Below are 19,370 nucleotides of genomic sequence, written 5' to 3' on the forward strand. Positions count from 1 at the left end.
ATCTCTTTATGGATTAAAACAAGCTCCAAAACAATGGAATGAGATATTTAGAAGAGTAATGATTTCTAATGGCTACTTAATCAATGGTGGTGATATTTGCATATTTAGCAAATTTCAAGAAAAATTTGGTGTTATAATATGTCTTTATGTAGATGATATGTTGATCTTTGGAACTGATATTGAATGAGTCAAAGAAACAAAATCTTTTCTAGCTTCTCAATTTGAAATGAAAGATCTTGGAGAAGCTGATGTAATTTTGGGTATTAAAATCATGAGATCAGCGAATGGCTTGACTATTACTCAATTAAGTTATATTGAGAAAGTTCTAAAGAGGTTTGGTCACTTTGACGACAAACCTGCTCCTGCACCATTTGATCTTTGCATCAAACTAATGCGGAACTCTAGTGATGTTCTTGATTAGTTGACTTATTCTCAGATTGTTGGGAGTCTTATGTATGCCATGCATTGTACCAGGCCGGATATTGGTTACGCAGTAGGGACTTTGAGCAAGTTTACTAGTAATCCTGGAGATGAACATTGGAGTGCCTTAATTCGTGTTTTAAGATATCTGAAGGGTACAATTAATGTTGGCCTACATTATTCTACATTTCCAGCTGTTATTGAAGGCTATAGCGATGCTACTTGAAATTCTGATCCGAATGACTCTAAATCTATTACTGCTTGGATTTTCACTTTGGCTGGAGCAACGATCTCTTGAAAATAAAAGAAGCAGACATGTATTACTCACTCAACCATGGAGTCAGAATTTATAGCTATGTCTTCTGCTGGAGAAGAAGCTGATTGGCTACGATCTATGCTGTTAGATATTCCTTTGTGGAGCAAGCCAGTACCACCTTTAATTATCTATTGTGATAATCAAACTGCTATATATCGGGCTTCAAGTGATTGCTACAATGGCAAGTCAAGACAAGTTCGTCTCAAACACAATCATGTGAGGAGATTATTGGAGGAAGGCGTGATAACACTTCAATATGTGAAGTCCAAATTTAATTTTGCGGATCTTTGTCTAAAGGGTTAGGCAAATAGTTAGTGGTGGAAACTTGTAATGCGATGGGAATAAAGCTTGTTGTAAATTAATTGTACTTTATGGTAACCCTACCTAATGATGTAATCTTGGGTTCAAAGGGAACAACAAGTAAAGTTACAATTGTGAAGCACATCAATAAAATTCCCATTTTCAAAATAAAATGAAATAAGCAGATGTGCATGATTGAGATTCTTTTCTCTTAATAAATTTATAAGATCGATCTCGGTTGGAGTTAGTAAGAAAAGTCTTGATACTTTTTTTTTCAATATTCCTACTAAAGAGAAGGATGATATTATATTCTCTTAATAAGTCTATAAACCGATTTCGGTTGGAGTGTGTAGGAATACTCTTGATAGATTTACCGTTACTTTATTGTAAAGGAGGATGAGATTAATTTCTCTTAATGAAATTCATAGAGTATTTGGTCAGAGTATGCAAAGTTACTCTTGCTGAATTCACCGCACTAAGTGCGATGTTGAGGCCGCTTCAACAAGATTTTAACAGGGAAATCTTAAAGCACTTGGCTAAAAGGATTCAAGACACATGGCCGTAAGGTGTCAAAGGATTTCAATTTTAACCGGAACATAGTGATATGCGTGGAGTATTTTTCTATTTCATTTAATGAACCACTTAGTTCAAGATTCGTTCACTAAGTAGTCAATGATTTAGAAAGCCTTCACTAGCTAATGGTTCTAGTCCAAAAGACACCATTATTGATGCATGTTGCTAGATTAGTGTCTCAAAATATTTTTTGGATTTTTCAAAGATAAAAATTTCTTAAAACAAGTGGGGGATTGTAAGAGTTAGTGTTTCAATTAATTTTGAAACAAATTCATCCGTTAAAAGTTTTGAAATACCCCCCGTTTTTTGGTTCCCATTGGGTTTACCTTGTTCAGAGGTCGACCCCATGGCAGCAAGAAAAGGTGATCTTGCGCTATACTCCGGTGATATCTTTTCTACCGGGACACGCAAACTCCCATCGTGTCCCAGATCACATTCCGTGAAAATACTGAATGTGAGTTGTAAAATTCATTTTTATTTTAATTCTAGGGAAAAGGCATAAGTACCCCCCTAGACTATGACCGAAATCTCAGAGACACACCTTAACTAAAGTAAGGTCCTATTACCTCACTGAACTCATTTTTTTATATAATTTTGTACACCTTTTGGATTATGTGGCACACTCCATGACTCCATGCAGTTCAAGCGCGTGAGAGATATTTGGATGCCACGTAAGCCAAAAAGGTGTACAAAATTACAAAAAACAAATGTGTTCAAGGGGTAATAGGACCTTAGTTTGATTAAGGTGTGTATCTGGGATTTCGGTAATAGTCTAGGGGGATACTTGTACCTTTTCCCTTAATTCTACGTTATAGACTTTTTGTAAGACACTTTTAAAATTCTACGTTATAGGTGTTTGGAAGTTAAGTTTTTCTTTTCAATTCATGAACCTATAATAAATACTACTCCCTCTGTCTCAATTTATGTGACTTACTTTCCTTTTTAGTCAGTCCCAAAAAGAATGACACATTTCTATAATAAGTAACAATTTAACTATAAAATGTCTATTTTACACTTACTGAAATAATTTACAGCCACACAAATTTCTATCATTCATTTTGGACCATAAGTTTTAAAAGTCTACCTTTTTTTCTTAAACTCCGTGCCGAGTCAAAGTACCTCACATAAAATGGGACGGAGGGAGTATTTAATTAAAAGTCTTTTCTTGCAAAACTTTTGTCCTATAAATTGAGTTTCTTTTGGTTGAAAAGAACAAGCACTCAAAAACTACTTTCCCTTGACAAATAATTGCGAGACATTAATCAAAAGGTGAAATCACCAATTCAAGAATAGAAGAGCAACATTTTTGAATGTTGCTTGTTTTGTGGCTTAGAATCCCGAAGATAGAGTTGTTATTTATTCTCCCAATTGCTCGTGGGAGAGATTCCAACTATCTTCAAGAAATGTATTAACGTGCCTCTAAGCCAAACAACTTTTGTTTTGGATTCCTTATATTTTTATCATTCTTGTTCAGTTGTTCTAACACAAAAGACTGCAAATCGGGGACAAAGTTGTTAAAATATATCTGCTCAAATTTCGACATGCATTTTTTGAGTTAAAGTTTAGCATGTTGTGCATGTTTAACGTGTTCATATTTGTTATATATCATTCATGTAAGCAAAATGTATAGAGACAGATCAAGGATTAGAAGTTTTGGGGTTAAAATTTTAAGACAAACGAGAAACATGTAGTTCTTGAGTTAAAGTTAGCACATTGTGCATGTTTAACGTGTTTGTGTTTGTTATATATCATTCATCTAAACAATATGTATAGAGGCGGGGCCAGGATTAGAAGTTTTGGGGTTCTAAATTTTATGACAGAAGAAAAACATGTATTTCTTGAGTTAAAGTTTAGCATGTTGTACATTTTTAACATGTTCGTGTTTGTTATATATCATTCATGTAAGCAATATGTACAGAGGTGGAGCCAACATGCTTCCTTTAAAAAGGAAAAGAAATTTTTTTGTTGATAGTGAGGTTCAAACCCACAATACTAGTGTGAAAAACAATTTCACCACTCTTTCTTACCACTGAGCTGGCAATCAATGTTGTTAGGGGATTCACAAGTTTATATACATGTATATTTATTTAATTTTCTAAGGGATAAAGCGCAAGTACCTCTCTAGACTATGACCGAAATCCCAGAGAAACACTTTAACTAAATAAGGTCCTATTATCCTCATGAACTCATTTTTTTTTATAATTTTGTACACCTTTTAGCTTATGTGACACACCCCGTGACTCCACGCAGTTGAGGCGTGTGAGAGATATTTGGATGCCATGTAAGCCAAAAAGGTGTACAAAATTACCAAAAAATGAGTTACGGGGTAATATGACCTTAGTTTAGTTCAAGTGTGTCTCTGGGATTTTGGTCATAGTAGGGTGGTACTTGTACCTTATCTCATTTTTCTAATACAAATACAGTGTTTATGAAAAAGCTAGTGGGTTCATTTGAACCCATGAACCCACCTAGCTTCGCCTTTGAATATGTATTGTGGACTGTGATTAACATTTCAAACACATCTCATCCAATTCTAGGTGCATACGATCGTTAGTCAGTATAAAACCCAACAAAGAGTTGGGGTCAAACCCACATATAGCGGTAGGTGTTCAAATTCAATCAGGAAGTATGAGTATGATCTAACTAGTTATAGGAATAGAAATTATCGAAAAAACATTTAACAAATTAAAGAGGGGTGACACGAATGTCAGAAGGGGGGTTGGTTTGCAATTATCAACTACAAAGCAGTAAAAAACAATTTGAAATAGCAATAAGGAGAAGAATTCTTGGGATGTGATTGATTATAGGCAAATTTTGATATGTGGGTAATTGAAACTACTAGTAAACAACTAAAAACCAGTGAGTAGGCTAGACTATAAGGGAGATAGCTTTCTCTCGAACAACTATCCCGAATCAGGTGATTTCTTTTGAACATCAACAAACATGACAATGAAGAACAACCTACACCTTAATTCATCCACTCTTTCGAGCTAGATGGGTAGGATTGGGTTTAGGATTTACTCTCTCGAGCTGAACCCAACTCAACCCAATACCTACAAATCATTGATCAATAATCTTAGTTCTAAAACATCTCACTCGAGCAAGCCAAGAACACAAAAATAGAACTGCATTTGCAACTACAATTCATAAATTGAACCATAATTAATGATTAAATTCACTTTAATTTTGCATTTAAACTAGTAATTAATAATACCCATAAACTAATTCAACCCATAATCACATGATCATGCCCTAAGAATTGGGGTTTTAGCCAAACATCATAAAAAGGTAGAAACAGTTACCAAATTGATTAGCCATCAACTCGGTAAGAGTAATTTAGTCTTTACAATGCCTCAATTTGAAGAAAATTCGAAACCTACTTGCAAAATCTCCAAATTGGATCTCCAAAATTCTTCAAGTCTAATGAGAAGCTCTCAAAAACTCAAGAGAAAACTATTCTAAACTAATTAAGTCTTAGTCAACATATTAAATTAACTGTTCAAAATCTAATTTATAGTCGCCAAAAATAAGCCACGAAGGGCCATTAGGTGAAGTAAGTCGAGTTCACCGAACCACTCGGTGAACCACCCAATGCTCTCTTCTATCACCTTTTTGCCTTGACATTCAACATCCTTAAGTTCTGTAACTTTTGGCGATCTCTCTTTGCATCGCGGAACTGCTCGGCGATTCGCCGACTGCCCTTTTTTATCGTCGACTTGGTTTCTTCCCTCAAGGCTTGGCACACTAGAACTTTAGGCAATCAGATTAGCCACTCGGCAATTAGCCAAGTGCTCTTGGCGATCACCATGCTTGCCTTTCTTCAATTCTTCAGTTTGTTTTGTTCTTTTTTGTCTGTTAGTGTCCTTACTTTGTTCCTCAATCCATATACCTGAAAATCAAGGCTTTAAGATCAGTTTATGGCACAAATTAAGCATTTGAGGATACTAAATCTATATAAACAAAGCCCCAAATGAGTCCAAATCCCAGAGCCAACTTAAACTTTTGCTTGTCCTCAAGTAAAACTAGAGATCAGCAGTTCAAAAAGGATGTCTCAAATAGTGCTGCATAAGACTCAACATGAATGCACACAACAAGGTTCAACTTACTCATGCAATGATCAATTGTACACTCAAAGATTCAAATTGTGACTCACCATTATCAAAAGTGCTCAAGTTCACAATACTTGCTTCAAATGCAAGTTCAAGCTCAACAAAGGTACTCAAATGCCCTCACAAGAAAGATAATTCCCTATTCTCATAAAGTTCTTCAACAATTTATAGTTCCGGAATCACACACGACTCTCACACTCACAAACATGAATACATGCATGACTTCACCCATATGTTTTCCCTTATTTTCCAATCAACATTCGTTTCAGCTTACTCAAGATCACAAAGGTCTTTTCAAGGCTTGTAACGGGGCTGAGTGTAGAGCTATAGTCATTTAGGCTCAGTGGCTGCTATCTTTATGAAGTGTGGTCTGAACATCACTTTCTTCCTTTTCTTTACCATTTTGATAATGCTCATAATTCACCCCCATTATTCAACTTCAAATGCACTACCGGATACCCCATTTCTTTTGCAACTTCCACTACTTTATTTCACAACTTTTTCATTCTTTTTCTTTGCTTTCTTCTTTTCTCTTCTCTTTTTTTTTATATGGAGGGGTTCCATATTTTCAAAACCATTACTAAAGGGGGATTTTCTCACACTTCATGATTTTCCTTCTCTCTTCACCACACCCCCAAATTAGGCTTTTGGCCTAAGTTGGCTATTCAAACAAATCACACTTCATGAAGGTTACAGGTGAATAGATAAAGAGAGGTCATAATTGCTCAAGTTTCTTCCAAGAAAACGATAAGGCTTAAGAGGGTTCAAGAAAGGTTAACACATCTCACAAGGTTGGCCACAAAAGAGGTATATAGTCAAATTGTTTCACTCTTCAAAATTTTTGCCTAAGATCAATTCAAGTGCTTGCATCACTTAGTCAACCGGACCAACGGGGCAAATTCTAGGTGTCATCACACACAATGTTCAAGGTAATCTCATCACACAAGGCATTGGCACCAATATCAAACAAGCCTCCACACTTTCTAGCTAGTGTGCAATGTTCATCACAAGAGGCTTATTCGATAACCGGCTAGTCACAACGAGATACTAAAAGTTCACACATTGTCTATGCAACTTCATTTGGCCTCATCGTAGCCGCACATTCATTTTGTTTAATTAAGAGTACTATTCAAGTCATCGGTATTGATCATAACTGATACTCAAATTCGCACAAGAACAACCATCACAAATATTAGAGGTGGCACAAATTTTAAAAATAGGTCAAAACCATTTCCATTCAAAACAAGAAGCCACAAGCTCAAGCATCCACAAGATTACAATCAAAACACAAATATAGATCACACAACCCAATATTCACAAATAAAACAGAATCACAAGAGGTAGGTATGGAAATACCTCACCCCCACCCACAAAAGAAAAGCAGTTGTCCTCAAATGCAAATAAAACAAAATTAGTCAAGAAAAGAAATATTCTACTTAATTCAATCCCGATGATGGAAGCTTCATTCAATAAAATATTTATCTATTATTACATGCTGCACAAGTAAATATAAATAATTGTAATTGAAATAGTTATCGATAATTATTCCTTCCCTTCTAATTGAATTAGACTTAGCACATATGACGTGTTGTTAAATATTGTATGAATTGACGCATTACCACTTGAATGTATTCCTTCATAAATATTATTGAGTTCTTTTTACAATCCTTTTGAAATCAATATTTTCGTCAATCTTGTATGTGATCTCATAACAATGTGCATCTAGAAACTTCATTCTAAAATTATCTAAGCCTAATCACCCAAATTCAAGCTGACGTATCTGAAGGTTTTTTTCAAGAATTATTCTTATCATAAAAGATATGATTTTTTAATTTTTTTTTTGGTATATACTAATTCATAAGTTCATAATCACATTATTACTATAAATGCCTAGTTATATGCGATCTCCAAACAATGTACATTTGATAACTTTATCCTAAAATTATTTACTTGTCATTACCAAAATTCAAGTTGATATATCTATACATTTTTCAAAAGTCATTGATCTTATCCTAAAAGATATCAATATTTCTTAATATGGTATGATGATTAATAAGTCCACAAATACATTTTACTATAAATGCTCAATGCAATCACTTTCAAAACCACCATCAAGAAAAATATATTCTTTTACATAGTTTATTACATCTCAAGCAAGGTTTCTACTTATTAACTTTATATTTATAAGATTTTTTAATGTATGAGTGTACGCATGAGTGGTTTTCATGAGATTATTTACTATTTTAAACTAATTAATATAATTTTATTTTATGTGTAGCTAAAATGAATACTTTCATCAACAACAACAACATGTTCAACAAGAAGAAAGTGGTGTTCATAATGGGAGCAACATGAACGGGAAAATCTCGTCTCTCTGTTAACCTTACCACCCATTTTCGAGGAGTAATAATCAACTCGGACAAAATGCAAGTGTATATGGGACTTGAAATCGTGACCAACAAGATCACACACACTGAGAAACAAGGTGTACGACACTATTTGCTAGGTATACATATTTGAAAAAGACATTTTTTTGTGATTACTTTATTTTAATGTGAATTTTAATTGACAATTATTTTGTTTCCCAATTTTTTAGGTGAAATTGAGGCAGATTCAAATTTCACGGCTGAAGATTTCTGTCTCAAGTCCACTGTTTACATAGAATTTTTTTTGAAGACTCAATGTGTTCCAATTATTGTTGGAGGGTCAAATTCGTATATTGAAAAACTTGTGGAACACCCTGTATTCACATTCAAGACATAAGTATGACAATTGCTTTATTTGGATTGATGTAGAGCAATCAGTCTTAAATCGTAGAGTTTGTAACACCCAGTATCCGAAACGGACCAAAAATGCAGATTTTGAGAAGTTGCAGGTGCAACTTACGGTCACCATCCACGGATCGTAGGTCAGACCACGGCCCGTGCTGGTAGTCCGTGGTTCGCCACTGCAACCCCTCCCCAGCCAACTCAGAAAAAATTTGGCTAAGTCTCTACCCACGGACAGACCCACGGTCCGTAGATCAGACCACGGTCCGTGGTCTGTGTCCGTGGATCAAGACCTCCTTTACCCAGCCTCTGACACGAACTACGGTTGACCAGCACGGACCGTCGTTCGATCCACGACCCATAGGTCTGACCGTAGATCGAACGTTAGCAGCTAGTTAGATGAAAAATATTGATAGGTCAACTTCAGATGGTCATAACTTTTATCACAAAATGAATTATGTGTCCCATGACCTATGGTTAGATAGATAATTGAATTATCTTTCCAACGCCACAAAGTTTGCTATATTTCGATATCCGAGTAAAAGGTTATGCCCGTTTTAGTGAAGCCCTGTCGGGCAGACTCGACCTACGGACCCAATCGACGGACCATCGATTGATTGACGGACCGTCAGTCACTCCGACAACAGCTAATTCAAGGGTCTTTTGGTCTTTTCCTATTTCGTTTAACCCCTAAGATACGTCGTTTAAACCCTAAATCATGAGATTTTAATCAGTTTAAGCCTAGAAACATAACTAGAACTTACCTAAGTCAAATCATTAATCAAACTTAGAAGAATTAGAACGCTAAGAGGAGAAAATAGGTCAAGAACCCTAGTTCAAGAACGCAACAAGTTTCCTTCAGTTCCAGCCCTAAAATTGAAAGATTTCTCCGTGGAATTCGTCACTAGGTATGTGGGATTTCACTAGTGGGTTCCTTTCGCCCATTAGGTCCCTAGAATTCAGTCAGATTCTTGATTCCCTTATTATGAATAGACCTAGGGTTTCTAGAATTACAGCAGATCATCATGAATTAGTTATTTAAATGTTCCAAATCAGATTATCATTTTATTGCTCAGTTTATCGCATGAATTTCAGAATCCTAGCTATGTATTTCTTTAGTTCTTGAATTACACATGCTAGGTCAGATATTTCAGTATTCAGTTTTACATGCCTCAGTTTATGAATGCATCATTATCAGATTAATTGTTGCATTCTCAGTTTGCATGTTCAGTTTCGAGCTATCCAGTATTTACAGAAATTCAGTCATAACTAGTTAACCACTTAATTCATTGGGAGTAGCATAATACCGAGTTGGACTAGGGTTTCAGCGTACCCATATAGTCCTAGAACTAAGAGCCACGTAGGTGTAAGTCCCCTCTGTGGGCAACATCAGTTTAGTGATCACGCCAGCATGCCTCTATACTTCTGGCAGGGTATATTGGGTCTTCTCGATGGGGCGTATACGTCGGACTCCACATTTAGCTCATGTGGTTTTATGTCGGTTATTAGTAGCTTCCACAGTTCAGTCAGACTCTATTGCATTGACCACATTTACAGTTCAGTCAGTATTCAGTCTCAGCATGTTATAAATTTGGTCATTGCATCAGTTAGCTCAGTATTCAGTATTTTCAGTATCTATATTATGTTCAGATTATTTCATTGCTTTATTGGTTTGTTCAGTTATATGTTCTTTGAGCTTTACTCTATCCTACATGCTTAGTACCCTTCAAGTACTGACGCATACGTGCGCTACATCTTCTCGTGATGTAGGTTCAGTTTCTCAGTATCTAGATCACGCTTAGATCGGTTCTCGATCTTCAGTTAAGCAGCATCAGTAGTGAGTCCTCATTCTTCGAGGACTAGTGACATGTTTATCTTTATCGCTTTTAGTCTTTAGTTTCAGTTTTGCTAGATCTAGTTGTGGCATGTCCCAACATTTCTAGTCAGTTTAGAGGCTTATTTCAGACATAGTTAGATTCAGCTTAGTGTCTTGAGTTTGGTATTTCTTTTGTATTAAACTCTCAGATTTGATATATTCAGTTATAATATATAGGTATTACCCATCTTTTCAGATTTATTTATGAATTAGCTTCCGCATCAGTTTATTATCTTTAGTATGCTCATGATCATGCCAGCAGGGTTAGCTTGGGATCACTTGTGGTCCTAGGTCTCGTGTCCGCGTCTTGAGGGTAGCTAGGGGCGTGACAAACTTGGTATCAAAGCATTAGGTTTAAGTGTCCTAGGATATCTGAAAAGCCGCACTAAGTAGAGTCCTTTTCATGGGTGTGAAGTGCACCACATCTAATGAGAGGGAAACTATAAAGTGTTTTAGGAAAACTTCACTTTCTTGATATTCTATCGTGTGTTGGTATGATCTCCTTTATAATCCATCGTTATGCGCTTAAGATCATGCCTCCCCGTAGAGCTAACGCCAGGAATGCTAACGCAATTCCTCTAGTCCCAGACCATGAGGTTAAGAATGAAGAGTTTCAGAATGCGATCCAACTATTGGCTCAGAGTATGACCAACAAGAACAATGAGCAAGTTCAAGCTCCTATGAATGCAAATGGTGGATCAGCAGCAGCAAGGGTCCGTGACTTTGTTAGGATGAATCCTCCAGAGTTCTTAGGATCGCAGACTAGTGAAGATCCCCAGAATTTCTTGGATGAGATCAAGAAGATCTTTGAGGTAATGCAGGTCACTGGGAATGATCGGGTTGAGTTAGCATCTTACCAACTTAAGGATGTGGCTCATATCTGGTATACTCAGTGGAAGGAGAACAGGGGTACAAATGTCGCTCCTATTACTTGGGAATGTTTCAGCGAAACCTTTTTAGACAGGTTTTTCCCTATAGAGTTGAGAGAAGCAAGGGCCCAGGAATTTATGAACTTAAGGCAGGGTAACATGACTGTCCAAGAGTATGGGCTCAAGTTTAACCAACTCTCCAGGTATGCTCCTCACATGGTTGCTGATTCCAGGGCTCAGATGAATAAGTTTCTCTATGGAGTGTCAGACTTAGTGAAAACAGAGTGCAGGAATGCTATGTTGTTGGGAGACATGAACATCTCTAGGCTCATGACTCATGCTCAGCAGGTTGAGGGTGATAAGCTTAGGGAACAGGCTAAGGATACTAAGAAAGCAAGAACATGTAACTATGAGTATTCCCAACAGAAATCGGGTGGTGGAAACCGCTCGCATTTTCAGCAGAAGTCTTCGACTCCAGTCCCTTCATCAGCTAGTGTTCCATCCCCCAGGTTCCGTAATGATCAGAAAGGTAGGGCGTCAGGCTCTAAGTCTCAAGATAGTGTTTCAGGCACCAAAACCTACCCAACTTGCCCGAAATGTAGTAGGAACCATCCGGGCGAGTGCTTTGCACGTAAGGAAGGATGCTTTGGGTGTGGCCAGTCTGGTCATAGATTGAAGGATTGTCCTTCAAGACAGGGTCAAAGAGCAAATAATGGTAGAGCTCAGTCTACAACTTCAGCAGCACCAGCAGGTCGCCTGACTCAGCAGGGTAACTCTTCTGGTACGGGTGGCGGACAGCGCCAAAACAGGCTCTATGCTCTTCAAGCTCGTCAATATCAGGAAGATTCTCCTGATGTAGTCACTGGTACGTTACGAGTCTTTGATCTTGATGTTTATGCATTGTTAGATCCAGGGGCTACTTTGTCTTTTGTAACTCCTTACATAACAGTCCAATTCAGTGTTAGCCCAGAAACCCTTTCAGAACCTTTCTCAGTCTCTACTCCAGTCGGTGACCCAGTTATAGCTAGACGGGTATACAGAAATTGCCCTGTCACAGTGTCTCAGAAAGTCACCTCAGCAGATCTTGTAGAGTTAGACATGGTAGACTTCGATGTCATTCTAGGTATGGATTGGTTACATTCATGTTATGCCTCAGTTGATTGTAGAACTAGGATTGTTCATTTTCAGTTTCCAGACGAACCAATTCTAGAATGGAAGGGTAGTAGCTTAGCGCCTATGGGTCGATTCATTTCTTACCTTAAGGCCAGAAAGATGATCTCTAAGGGTTATCTCTATCATCTAGTTCGGGTTAAGGATTCTAGTTCCGAATCCCCAACTCTTAAGTCAGTTCCTGTAGTCAGTGAGTTTCCAGAAGTGTTCCCAGAAGATCTTCCTGGAGTTCCTCCCGAAAGGGAAATAGACTTTGGAATTGATCTCCTTCCAGATACCCACCCTATCTCTATCCCTCCTTACAGAATGGCTCCAGCTGAGCTTAAGGAATTGAAAGAGCAGTTGAAAGACCTTCTAGATAAGGGCTTCATCAGACCCAGTATTTCGCCATAGGGTGCACCAGTGTTGTTCGTGAAGAAGAAATATGGTTCTCTCAGAATGTGTATTGACTATAGGCAATTGAACAAAGTCACAATCAAGAATAAGTATCCTATCCCCAGGATTGATGACTTGTTTGACCAACTTCAGGGTGCTAGTCATTTCTCAAAGATAGACCTCAGATCAGGTTATCATCAGCTTAGAGTCAGAGATAGTGACATTCCGAAGACAGCCTTCAGGATTTGGTATGGTCATTACGAATTTGTAGTTATGTCATTTGGACTAACCAATGCTCCTGCAGCTTTCATGGATTTGATGAACAGAGTGTTCAAGCAGTACTTGGACTTGTTCGTTATCGTTTTTATTGATGATATCCTCATTTATTCTAGGAATGAGGAAGAACATGCGAGTCATTTGAGAGTTGTTCTACAAACTCTTAAAGATCGCCAGTTATTTGCAAAATTTAACAAGTGTGAGTTTTGGTTACAATCAGTTGCCTTCCTTGGGCATATTGTGTCTAGTGAAGGAATTCGAGTAGATTCCCAGAAGATAGAAGCAGTGAAACAATGCCCCAGACCTACCTCTGCTACAGATATCAGAAGTTTCTTGGGTTTAGCAGGCTATTACAGACGGTTTGTGGAAGGATTTTCATCCATAGCCTCTCCATTGACTAAGTTAACTCAGAAAAAGGTTAAGTTCCAATGGTCAGATGATTGTGAGAAAAGCTTTGCAGAACTGAAAACTAGGTTGACTACAGCTCCTGTCTTGACTGTACTAGAGGGTTCAGATGGTTATGTGATCTATTGTGATGCATCCAGAGTCGGCCTAGGTTGTGTGTTGATGTAGCGAGGTAAGTTATAGCTTATGCTTCTAGATAGCTTAAGGTACATGAGAAGAATTATCCAACTCATGACCTCGAGCTAGCAGCAGTGGTGTTTGCACTTAAGATTTGGAGACACTACTTGTATGGTGTTCATGTAGATATGTTCACAGACCATAAGAGCCTCCAGTATGTATTCACCCAGAAAGAGTTGAATCTTCGCCAGAGAAGATGGCTTGAGTTCCTCAAAGATTATGATATGAGTGTGCATTACCATCCTGGTAAGGCAAATGTAGTAGCAACTGCCCTTAGCAGACTATCTATGGGTAGTGTAGCACATGTTGAGGAAGAAAGAAAAGAGCTAGCAAAGGATGTTCACAGACTTGCTCGCCTAGGAGTTCGTCTTATGAGCATATCAGAGGGTGGTGTAACGGTTCAGAATGGGGCAGAATCTTCTTTGGTAGTAGAGGTTAAGGAAAAGCAAGATAGTGATCCAATCTTGCTTGAACTTAAGGGTACAGTCCACAATCAGAGAGTGGAGGTTTTCTCCCAAGGGGGAGGTGGTGTACTTCGCTATCAAGGTAGATTGTGTGTTCCTGATGTGGGTGAATTGAGACAACATATTCTCGCAGAAGCCCACAATTCCAGATATTCTATTCATCCAGGTGCCACTAAGATGTACCGTGATCTGCGGGAAGTCTATTGGTGGAATGGTATGAAAAGAGATATAACAGATTTTGTGGCTAAGTGCCCTAATTGCCAGCAAGTCAAGGTAGAACATCAGAAACTAGGAGGTATGACTCAAGAGATTGACATTCCTACTTAGAAGTGGGAAGTGATCAACATGGACTTCATCACAGGTTTACCTCGTACTCGCAGACAGCATGACTCCATTTGGGTGATTGTTGATAGGGTTACTAAGTCTTCTCGCTTTTGGCGGTCAAGACTACAGATTCGGCGGAGGATTACGCCAAGTTGTACATTAATGAGATCGTGAGGTTGCATGAAGTTCTTTGTCTATCATCTCAGATAGAGGTCCTCAGTTTACCTCTCATTTCTGGAAGTCATTTCAGAAAGGTCTTAGTACTCAGGTTAATCTTAGCACAACATTTCATCCACAGACGGATGGTCAGGCAGAGCTTACCATTCAGACCTTAGAGGACATGTTGAAAGCTTGTGTGATCGACTTCAAGGGTAGTTGGGACGATCACCTTCCTCTTATTGAGTTCGCCTACAACAATAGTTACCATTCCAGCATTCAGATGGCCCCTTATGAGGCATTGTATGGGCGTAGATGTAGATCTCCAGTTGGTTGGTTTGAAGTAGGTGAAGCAGCCTTGATAGGACCAGATTCAGTCTTTGATGCTATGGAGAAAGTGCAACTCATTAGAGATAGACTCAAGACTGCTCAGAGTCGCCAGAAGTCTTATGCAGATGTGAGAAGAAGGGAACTAGAGTTCCAAGTTGATGATTGGGTTTTCTTGAAAGTGTCACCTATGAAAGGGGTGATGATATTTGGCAAGAAATGGAAGCTCAGTCCCAGATATGTAGGCCCTTACCGGATCTTGAAAAGGATTGGTAAAGTGGCTTATGAGTTAGAGTTGCCAGCAGACTTAGCAGCAGTGCATCCAGTCGTTCACAGTTCTCTTTTGAAGAAGTGTGTGGGTGATCCAACATCCATTGTGCCATTAGAGAGTGTGGCCGTGAAAGATAGCCTTTCATATGAGGATATACCAGTTGAGATTCTCGATCGTCAGGTTAGAAGGTTGAGAAACAAAGAAGTCGCTTCAGTCAAGGTTTTGTGGAGGAGTCAGTCCGTAGAGGGAGCTACTTGGGAAGCAGAAGCCGCCATGAAGTCCAAGTATCCTCACCTCTTTCCTTCCGATTCCATTCCAACTTGAGGTAATAGTTCCTCATCAGTTTTTCAGTCATTCATGCGAAAATTCAGTCTCATAATCATGTTCCTTCATTTTGTACTTGCATTTTCAGCGTATTTGCATGTTCTTGGAACTCAGTTCAATTTGAAATTCAGTTCTCAGTGTTTAGTGGTAGGGATTGCAGCCCTCTCCCTCTATTTCAGCTAGTTTAGTCTTCATTCGAGGATGAATGGTCCCAATGGGGAGATAATGTAACACCCCGTATCCGAAACGGACCAAAAATGCAGATTTTGAGAAGTTGCAGGTGCAACTTACGGTCACCATCCACGGACCGTAGGTCAGACCACGGCCCGTGCTGGTGGTCCGTGGTTCGCCACTGCAACCCCTCCCCAGCCAACTCAGAAAAAAATTGGCTAAGTCTCGACCCATGGACAGACCCACGGTCCGTAGATCAGACCACGGTCCATGGTCTGTGTCCGTGGATCAAGACCTCCTTTACCCAGCCTCTGACATGAACTACGGTTGACCAGCACGGACCGTCGTTCGATCCACGGCCCGTAGGTCTGACCGTAGATCAAAGGTTAGCAGCTAGTTAGATGAAAAATATTGATAGGTCAACTTTAGATGGTCATAACTTTTAGCACAAAATGAATTATGTGTCCCATGACCTATGGTTAGATAGATAATTGAATTATCTTTCCAACTCCACCGAGTTTGCTATATTTCGACATCCGAGTAAAAAGTTATGTCCGTTTTAGTGAAGCCCTGTCGGGCAGACTCGACCTACGGACCCAATCGACGGACCGTCGATTGATTGACGGACCGTCAGTCAGGTCCGTCAATCACTCCGACAGCAGCTAATTCAAGGGTCTTTTGGTCTTTTTCTATTTCGTTTAACCCCTAAGATACGCCGTTTAAACCCTAAATCATGAGATTTTAATCAGTTTAAGCCTAGAAACATAACTAGAACTTACCTAAGTCAAATCATTAATCAAACTTAGAAGAATTAGAACGCTAAGAGGAGAAAAGAGGTCAAGAACCCTAGTTCAAGAACGCAGCAAGTTTCCTTCAGTTCCAGCCCCGAAATTGAAAGATTTCTCCGTGGAATTCGTCACTAGGTATGTGGGATTTCACTAGTGGGTTCCTTTCGCCCATTAGGTCCCTAGAATTCAGTCAGATTCTTGATTCCCTTATTATGAATAGACCTAGGGTTTCTAGAATTACAGCAGATCATCATGAATTAGTTATTTAAATGTTCCAAATCAGATTATCATGTTATTGCTCAGTTTATCGCATGAATTTCAAAACCCTAGCTATATATTTCTTTAGTTCTTGAATTACACATGCTAGGTCAGATATTTCAGTATTCAGTTTTACATGCCTTAGTTTATGAATGCATCATTATCAGATTAATTGTTGCATTCTCAGTTTGCATGTTCAGTTTCGAGCTATCCAGTATTTACAGAAATTCAGTCATAACTAGTTAACCACTTAATTCATTGGGAGTAGCATAATACTGAGTTGGACTAGGGTTTCAGCGTACCCATATAGTCCTAGAACTACGAGCCACGTAGGTGTAAGTCCCCTCTGTGGGCAACATCAGTTTAGTGATCACGCCAGCATGCCTCTATACCTCTGGCAGGGTATATTGGGTCCTCTCGATGGGGCGTATACATCAGACTCCACATTTAGCTCATGTGGTTTTATGTCGGTTATTAGTAGCTTCCACAGTTCAGTCAGACTCTATTGCATTGACCACATTTACAGTTCAGTCAGTATTCAGTCTCAGCATGTTATAAATTTGGTCATTGCATCAGTTAGCTCAGTATTCAGTATTTTCAGTATCTATATTATGTTCAGATTATTTCATTGCTTTATTGCTTTGTTCTGTTATATGTTCTTTGAGCTTTACTCTATCCTACATGCTTAGTACCCTTCAAGTACTGACGCATACGTGCGCTACATCTTCTCGTGATGTAGGTTCAGGTTCTCAGTATCCAGATCACGCTTAGATCGGTTCTCGATCTTCAGTTCAGCAGCATCAGTGGTGAGTCCTCATTCTTCGAGGACTAGTGACATGTTTATCTTTATCGCTTTTAGTCTTTAGTTTCAGTTTTGCTAGATCTAGTTGAGGCATGTCCCAACATTTCTAGTCAGTTTAGAGGCTTATTTCAGACATAGTTAGATTCAGCTTAGTGTTTTGAGTTTGATATTTCTTTTGTATTAAACTCTCAGATTTGATATATTCAGTTATAATATATGGGTATTCCCTATCTTTTCAGATTTATTTATGAATTAGCTTCCGCATCAGTTTATTATCTTTAGTATGCTCATGATCATGCCAGCAGGGTTAGCTTGGGATCACTTGTGGTCCTAGGTCCCGTGTCCGCGTCTTGGGGGTAGCTCGGGGCGTGACAGAGTTGATACGAGGGTTGATGAAATCGTCAATGTAGGTAGTTTTTGTAGTTATTTTATATATGAATCAAAATATAATAATGACTAACTAAAACTTTTCATATATAGTTTTCTTAATAATACTTTTGGTTTTCAAATATATGTTCACCTAAATAAAACTATTCTTAAATTTATGTTTCAGCTGGTGGATGAGGTGTGACAAATTTTCATTCCAGATGCAGATTATACCAAAGGAATTCGACGGTCCATTGGTATCCCTGAAATGGGTAAATATTTAAGGGAAGAACAAAAATATAGATGGAAATGATGAATCAAAGAAGATGATTCTTCAAGCTTCAATTTCAAGTATCAAGCATAATACTCGTTTATTAATTTGAAACCAACTTGATAAGATTCAACGATTAATAAATGAGAAAATGTGGTCGGTGCATCATATTATTGCTACTGACGTTTTCAAAGGAGATAGAAAAGAAGCTGTTGACGAAGCATGGGGGAATACTCTTTTGCAACCATGCCTAGATATTATGGAAAGATTTCTCAAAAATGATGATCACAATAATAATATTGAGTGTACATAAACTATCATTATTTCTATCTTGTGTTATTTTTTCTCTTGGTCACTTTAATTTTTGACCTATTTTGTACAGTTTGTATCGAATTACAGATATATATACTATTCTTGTCTGTAAAATCATTGTTATTCATAGAGTATATATTTTAGCTTTATAAAAATATTTATTTTAAGGTCCGATCCATGTCCAAGCGCCAAGTCCAAGTCCAAGACTTTTATATTTAATATATATTAATATAAATACGTACTTACACAGTTACATGAGATCATTCTTAATGTAAAGGTAATAGAGTGAGAAAATAAATGACTATAAATGTTTGGTAAGATTCTAACCTTAAAGAATTTTAAAGAATAACATTCTTAACTACAAATTTAAAATTGTTACATAGACAAAGAAGAGAAAATAATAAATTTGCAACCTATCGGTAAAGATCATTTAAGGAAATATATTCTACCTAATTCAATCACAATGATGGAAGCTTCATTTAATAGAACATTTATCTATTATTACATGCTGTACAAGTAAATATAAATAATTGTAGTAGAAATAGTTATCGATAATTGTTCCTTCCCTTCTGATTCAAATAGACTTAACACTTATGACGTGTTGTTAAATAGTGTATAAATTGACGCATTACGCTTGAATGTGTTCGTTCAGAAATATTATTGAGTTCTTTTTACAATGCTTTTGAAATCTATATTTTCGTCAATCATGTATGTGATCTCATAACAATGGGCATCTATAAACTTCATTCTAAAATTATTTAAGCCTAATCACCCTAATTCAAGCTGACGTATCTGTAGGTTTTTTTCAAGAATTATTCATAACTTAAAAGTATTAATTTTTTTTTAAATTTGGTATATAACAATTCATAAGTTCATAATCACATTTTTACTATAAGTACCCA

This window comes from Solanum verrucosum, unplaced genomic scaffold (assembly GCF_900185275.1).
Source record: "Solanum verrucosum unplaced genomic scaffold, falcon-dt-bn FXZP01000026.1, whole genome shotgun sequence".
Classification (NCBI taxonomy): Eukaryota; Viridiplantae; Streptophyta; class Magnoliopsida; order Solanales; family Solanaceae; genus Solanum; species Solanum verrucosum.